The sequence below is a fragment of the Salmo salar genome, chromosome ssa14 (assembly GCF_905237065.1).
Source record: "Salmo salar chromosome ssa14, Ssal_v3.1, whole genome shotgun sequence".
Lineage (NCBI taxonomy): Eukaryota > Metazoa > Chordata > Actinopteri > Salmoniformes > Salmonidae > Salmo > Salmo salar.
This window is the reverse complement of record NC_059455.1, coordinates 49455423-49463984: the sequence shown is the minus strand read 5'-3', so window position 1 is coordinate 49463984 and position 8562 is coordinate 49455423.

Here is an 8562-nt window from a genome sequence, read left to right as displayed (position 1 = left end):
TATTAAAGCATTTGTAGCTGCTATTTGCTGAAGTTCAATCCAGAAATGGTTCCGTGACATCCCCACAATACATTGTTACATATCTTTGATCCAACAGAGGTGCAATCTCATAGGTTTCATACAGTTTCCCCCCCCCTATGTGATTCTTGTGGTTAAAATCAATCAATCAAATGTATTGACAAAGCCCTTTTTTACATCAGCCGATGTCACAAAGTGCTTATACAGAAAAACCAGCCTAAAATCAACAACAACTCTAAAAGAGTCCTGTCCTTTTAGGGAAGTCTTCCAAACAGCCATCCTATTCCCTTCATAGCGCACCACAGGGCTCTAAGGGAGTGCACTGTTGGCAGAATAGGGTGCTTTTTGGAACATACTCTGGCTAGGACCCTCGGTGAGTTCCCCCCTCACTGATCAAAGGATCGTTTCTACGACAAAGTGAACAGAGAACTAGAGAGAGCTCTGTCTCTCCGTCATGGACTCCTATCAACAACGATAAAACCACTCGTCAGCGGACGCGTCTACCATAGAAGTCAATGTGTGTGTGACACAACTCCTGCCAAACACCACATTTCTTCTTCACATACCTCCCCTGTGTGTGTGTGTGGTCCAGTGACCTAGAAGGCAGCACCTGAATTAAACCTGTCTCAGGTCGCTGAAGACCCCACGGTGTTTAAACAACATCAGAGGCTACAATGAAATGGCATCGTACCCCCCAACCTGCACACTGACTGACATAACCTCACCACTAACCCTCCTGACAGACATAACCTCACCACTAACCCTCATGACTGACATAACCTAACCAATAACCCTCCTGACAGACATAACCTCACCACTAACCCTCCTGACTGACATAACCTCACCACTAACCCTCCTGACTGACATAATCTCACCACTAACCCTCCTGACTGACATAACCTCACCACTAACCCTTCTGACTGACTGACATAACCTCACCACCAACCCTCCTGACTGACTGACATAACCTCACCACTTACCCTCCTGACAGACATAGATAACCTCACCACTAACCCTCCTGACTGACTGACATAACCTCACGACTAACCCTCCTGACTGACTGACATAACCTCACCACTAACCCTCCTGACTGACTGACATAACCTCACCACTAACCCTCCTGACTGACTGACATAACCTCACCACTAACCCTCCTGACTGACTGACATAACCTCACCACTAACCCTCCTGACTGATAAAACCTCACCATTAACCCTCCTGTCTGAATGACATAACCTCACCACTAACCCTCCTGACTGACTGACATAACCTCAACACTAACCCTCCTGACTGACTTACATAACCTCACCACTAACCCGCCTGACTGACTGACATAACCTCACCATTAACCCTCCTGACTGACATAACTTTACCACTAACCTTCCTGACTGATTGACATAACCTCAACACTAACCCTCCTGACAGACAGACATAACCTTACCACTAACCTTCCTGACTGATTGACATAACCTCACCACTAACCCTCCTGACTGAAATAACCTCACCACTAACCATCCTGACTGACAGACATAACCTCACCACTAACCCTCCTGACAGACAGACATAACCTCATCACTAACCCTCCTGACTGACAGACATAACCTCACCACTAACCCTCCTGACAGACAGACATAACCTCACCACTAACCCTCCTGACAGACAGACATAACCTCACCACTAACCCTCCTGACAGACTGACATAACCTCACCACTAACCCTCCTGACAGACAGACATAACCTCACCACTAACCCTCCTGACAGACACACATAACCTCACCACTAACCCTCCTGACAGACAGACATAACCTCACCACTAACCCTCCTGACAGACAGACATAACCTCACCACTAACCCTCCTGAGAGACAGACATAACCTCACAACTAACACTCCTGACAGACAGACATAACCTCACCACTAACCCTCCTGACAGACAGACATAACCTCACCACTAACCCTCCTGATAGACAGACATAACCTCACCACTAACCCTCCTGACTGACATAACCTCACCACTAACCCTCCTGACTGACATAACCTCACCACTAACCCTCCTGACTGACTGACATAACCTCACCACTAAACCTCCTGACAGACAGACATAACCTCACCACTAACGATCCTGACTGACATAACCTCACCACTAACCCTCCTGACTGACTGACATAACCTCACCACTAACCCTCCTGACTGACTGACATAACCTCACCACTAACCCTCCTGACTGACTGACATAACCTCACCACTAACCCTCCTGACTGATAAAACCTCACCATTAACCCTCCTGTCTGAATGACATAACCTCACCACTAACCCTCCTGACTGACTGACATAACCTCAACACTAACCCTCCTGACTGACTTACATAACCTCACCACTAACCCGCCTGACTGACTGACATAACCTCACCATTAACCCTCCTGACTGACATAACTTTACCACTAACCTTCCTGACTGATTGACATAACCTCAACACTAACCCTCCTGACAGACAGACATAACCTTACCACTAACCTTCCTGACTGATTGACATAACCTCACCACTAACCCTCCTGACTGAAATAACCTCACCACTAACCATCCTGACTGACAGACATAACCTCACCACTAACCCTCCTGACAGACAGACATAACCTCACCACTAACCCTCCTGACTGACAGACATAACCTCACCACTAACCCTCCTGACAGACAGACATAACCTCACCACTAACCCTCCTGACAGACAGACATAACCTCACCACTAACCCTCCTGACAGACTGACATAACCTCACCACTAACCCTCCTGACAGACAGACATAACCTCACCACTAACCCTCCTGACAGACACACATAACCTCACCACTAACCCTCCTGACAGACAGACATAACCTCACCACTAACCCTCCTGACAGACAGACATAACCTCACCACTAACCCTCCTGAGAGACAGACATAACCTCACAACTAACACTCCTGACAGACAGACATAACCTCACCACTAACCCTCCTGACAGACAGACATAACCTCACCACTAACCCTCCTGATAGACAGACATAACCTCACCACTAACCCTCCTGACTGACATAACCTCACCACTAACCCTCCTGACTGACATAACCTCACCACTAACCCTCCTGACTGACTGACATAACCTCACCACTAAACCTCCTGACAGACAGACATAACCTCACCACTAACGATCCTGACTGACATAACCTCACCACTAACCCTCCTGACTTACATATCCTCACCACTAACCCTCATGACTGACATAACCTCACCACTAACCCTCCTGACTGACTGACATAACCTCACCACTAACCCTCCTGACTGACATAACCTCACCACTAACCCTCCTGACTGACATAACCTCACCACTAACACTCCTGACTGACTGACATAACCTCACCACTAACCCTCCTGACTGACTGACATAACCTCACCACTAACCCTCATGACAGACAGACATAATCTAACCACTAACCCTCCTGACAGACTGACATAACCTCACCACTAACCCTCCTGACAGACTGACATAACCTCACCACTAACCCACCTGACAGACAGACATAACAAGACCACTAACCCTCCTGACAGACAAATCCTCACCACTAACCCTCCTGACTTGACTGACATAACCTCACCACTAACCCTCCTGACTTACAGACATAACCTCACCACTGACCCTCCTGCCTGACATAACCTCACCACTAACCCTCCTGACTGACATAACCTCACCACTAACCCACCTGACTGACATAACCTAACCAATAACCCTCCTGACAGACATAACCTCACCACTAACCCTCCTGACTGACATAACCTCACCACTAACCCTCCTGACTGACATAATCTCACCACTAACCCTCCTGACTGACATAACCTCAACACTAACCCTTCTGACTGACTGACATAACCTCACCACTAACCCTCCTGACTGACCGACATAACCTCACCACTTACCCTCCTGACAGACATAGATAACCTCACCACTAACCCTCCTGACTGACTGACATAACCTCACCACTAACTCTCCTGACTGACTGACATAACCTCACCACTAACCCTCCTGACTGACTGACATAATCTCACCACTAACCCTCCTGACTGACTGACATAACCTCACCACTAACCCTCCTGACTGACTGACATAACCTCACCACTAACCCTCCTGACTGATAAAACCTCACCATTAACCCTCCTGTCTGACTGACATAACCTCACCACTAACCCTCCTGACTGACATAACCTAACCATTAACCCTCCTGACTGACATAACTTTACCACTAACCTTCCTGACTGATTGACATAACCTCAACACTAACCCTCCTGACAGACAGACATAACCTTACCACTAACCTTCCTGACTGATTGACATAACCTCACCACTAACCCTCCTGACTGACATAACCTCACCACTAACCATCCTGACTGACAGACATAACCTCACCGCTAACCCTCCTGACAGACAGACATACCCTCACCACTAACCCTCCTGACTGACAGATATAACCTCACCACTAACCCTCCTGACAGACAGACATAACCTCACCACTAACCCTCCTGACAGACAGACATAACCTCACCACTAACCCTCCTGACAGACTGACATAACCTCACCACTAACCCTCCTGACAGACAGACATAACCTCACCACTAACCCTCCTGACAGACAGACATAACCTCACCACTAACCCTCCTGACAGACAGACATAACCTCAACACTAACCCTCCTGACAGACAGACATAACCTCACCACTAACCCTCCTGACAGACAGACATAACCTCACCACTAACCCCCCTGAGAGACAGACATAACCTCACAACTAACACTCCTGACAGACAGACATAACCTCACCACTAACCCTCCTGACAGACAGACATAACCTCACCACTAACCCTCCTGATAGACAGACATAACCTCACCACTAACCCTCCTGACTGACATAACCTCACCACTAACCCTCCTGACTGACATAACCTCACCACAAACCCTCCTGACTGACTGACATAACCTCACCACTAAACCTCCTGACAGACAGACATAACCTCACCACTAACCCTCCTGACAGACAGACATAACCTCACCACTAACCCTCCTGACTTACATATCCTCACCACTAACCCAAATGACTGACATAACCTCACCACTAACCCTCCTGACTGACTGACATAACCTCACCACTAACCCTCCGGACAGACAGACATAACCTCACCACTAACCCTCCTGACAGACAGACATAACTTCACCACTAACCCTCCTGACTGACATAACCTCACCACTAACCCTCCTGACTGACATAACCTCACCACTAACCCTCCTGACTGACTGACATAACCTCACCACTAACCCTCCTGACTGACTGACATAACCTCACCACTAACCCTCCTGACAGACAGACATAACCTCACCACTAACCCTCCTGACAGACAGACATAACTTCACCACTAACCCTCCTGACTGACATAACCTCACCACTAACCCTCCTGACTGACATAACCTCACCACTAACCCTCCTGACTGACTGACATAACCTCACCACTAACCCTCCTGACTGCCTGACATAACCTCACCACTAACCCTCATGACAGACAGACATAATCTAACCACTAACCCTCCTGACAGACTGACATAACCTCACCACTAACCCTCCTGACAGACTGACATAACCTCACCACTAACCCTCCTGACAGACAAATCCTCCCCACTAACCCTCCTGACTTGACTGACATAACCTCACCACTAACCCTCCTGACAGACAGACATAACCTCACCAATAACCCTCCTGACAGACTGACATAACCTCACCACTAACCCTCCTGACAGACAGACATAACCTCACCACTAACCCTCCTGACAGACAGACATAAGCTCACCACTAACCCTCCTGACTGACATAACCTCACCACTAACCCTCCTGACTTACAGACATAACCTCACCACTAACCCTCCTGCCTGACATAACCTCACCACTAACCCTCCTGACTGACATAAACTCACCACTAACCCTCCTGACTGACATAACCTCACCACTAACCCTCCTGAATGACATAACCTCACCACTAACCCTACTGACTGACATAACCTCACCACTAACCCTCCTGACTGACATATCCTCACCACTAACCCTCCTGACTGACATAACCTCACCACTAACCCTCCTGACTGACTGACATAACCTCACCACTTACCCTCCTGACAGACATAGATAACCTCACCACTAACCCTCCTGACAGACAGACATAACCTCACCACTAACCTTCCTGACTGACATAACATCACCACTAACCTTCCTGACTGACATAACCTCACCACTAACCCTCCTGATTGACTGACATAACCTCACCACTTACCCTCCTGACTGACATAACCTCACCACTAACCCTCCTGACTGACAGACATAACCTCACCACTAACCCTCCTGACTGACATAAACTCACCACTAACCCTCCTGACTGAAATAAACTCACTGCTAAACCTCCTGACTGACATAACCTCACCGCTAACCCTCCTGACTAACTGACATAACCTCACCGCTAACCCTCCTGACTGACTTACATAACCTCACCACTAACCCTCCTGACTAACTGACATAACCTCACCACTAACCCTCCTGACTGACTGACATAACCTCACCACTAACCCTCCTGACTGACTGACATAACCTCACCACTAACCCTCCTGACTGACTTACATAACCTCACCACTAACCCTCCTGACTGACAGACATAACCTCACCACTAACCCTCCTGATAGACAGACATAACCTCACCACTAACCCTCCTGACTGATAAAACCTCACCATTAACCCTCCTGTCTGACTGACATAACCTCACCACTAACCCTCCCGTCTGACTGACATAACCTCACCACTAACCCTCCTGACTGACATAACCTCACCATTAACCCTCCTGACTGACATAACTTTACCACTAACCTTCCTGACTGATTGACATAACCTCAACACTAACCCTCCTGACAGACAGACATAACCTTACCACTAACCTTCCTGACTGATTGACATAACCTCACCACTAACCCTCCTGACTGACATAACCTCACCACTAACCATCCTGACTGACAGACATAACCTCACCACTAACCCTCCTGACAGACAGACATACCCTCACCACTAACCCTCCTGACTGACAGACATAACCTCACCACTAACCCTCCTGACAGACAGACATAACCTCACCACTAACCCTCCTGACAGACAGACATAACCTCACCACTAACCCTCCTGACAGACTGACATAACCTCACCACTAACCCTCCTGACAGACAGACATAACCTCACCACAAACCCTCCTGACAGACAGACATAACCTCACCACAAACCCTCCTGACAGACAGACATAAACTCACCACTAACACTCCTGACAGACAGACATAACCTCACCACTAACCCTCCTGAGAGACAGACATAACCTCACAACTAACACTCCTGACAGACAGACATAACCTCACCACTAACCCTCCTGACAGACAGACATAACCTCACCACTAACCCTCCTGATAGACAGACATAACCTCACGACTAACCCTCCTGACTGACATAACCTCACCACTAACCCTCCTGACTGACATAACCTCACCACTAACCCTCCTGACTGACTGACATATCCTCACCACTAACCCTCCTGTCTGACTGACATAACCTCACCACTAACCCTCCTGACTGACATAACCTCACCATTAACCCTCCTGACTGACATAACTTTACCACTAACCTTTCTGACTGATTGACATAACCTCAACACTAACCCTCCTGACAGACAGACATAACCTTACCACTAACCTTCCTGACTGATTGACATAACCTCACCACTAACCCTCCTGACTGACATAACCTCACCACTAACCATCCTGACTGACAGACATAACCTCACCACTAACCCTCCTGACAGACAGACATAACCTCACCACTAACCCTCCTGACTGACAGACATAACCTCACCACTAACCCTCCTGACAGACAGACATAACCTCACCACTAACCCTCCTGACAGACTGACATAACCTCACCACTAACCCTCCTGACAGACAGACATAACATCACCACTAACCCTCCTGACAGACAGACATAACCTCACCACTAACCCTCCTGACAGACAGACATAACCTCACCACTAACCCTCCTGACAGACAGACATAACCTCACCACTAACCCTCCTGATAGACAGACATAACCTCACCACTAACCCTCCTGACTGACATAACCTCACCACTAACCCTCCTGACTGACATAACCTCACCACTAACCATCCTGACTGACAGACATAACCTCACCACTAACCCTCCTGACAGACAGACATAACCTCATCACTAACCCTCCTGACTGACATGATCTCACCACTAACCCTCCTGACTGACATAACCTCACCAGTAACCATCCCGACTGACAGACATAACCTCACCACTAACCCTCCTGACAGACAGCCATAACCTCATCACTAACCCTCCTGACTGACTGACATAACCTCACCACTTACCCTCCTGACAGACATAGATAACCTCACCACTAACCCTCCTGACAGACAGACATAACCTCACCACTA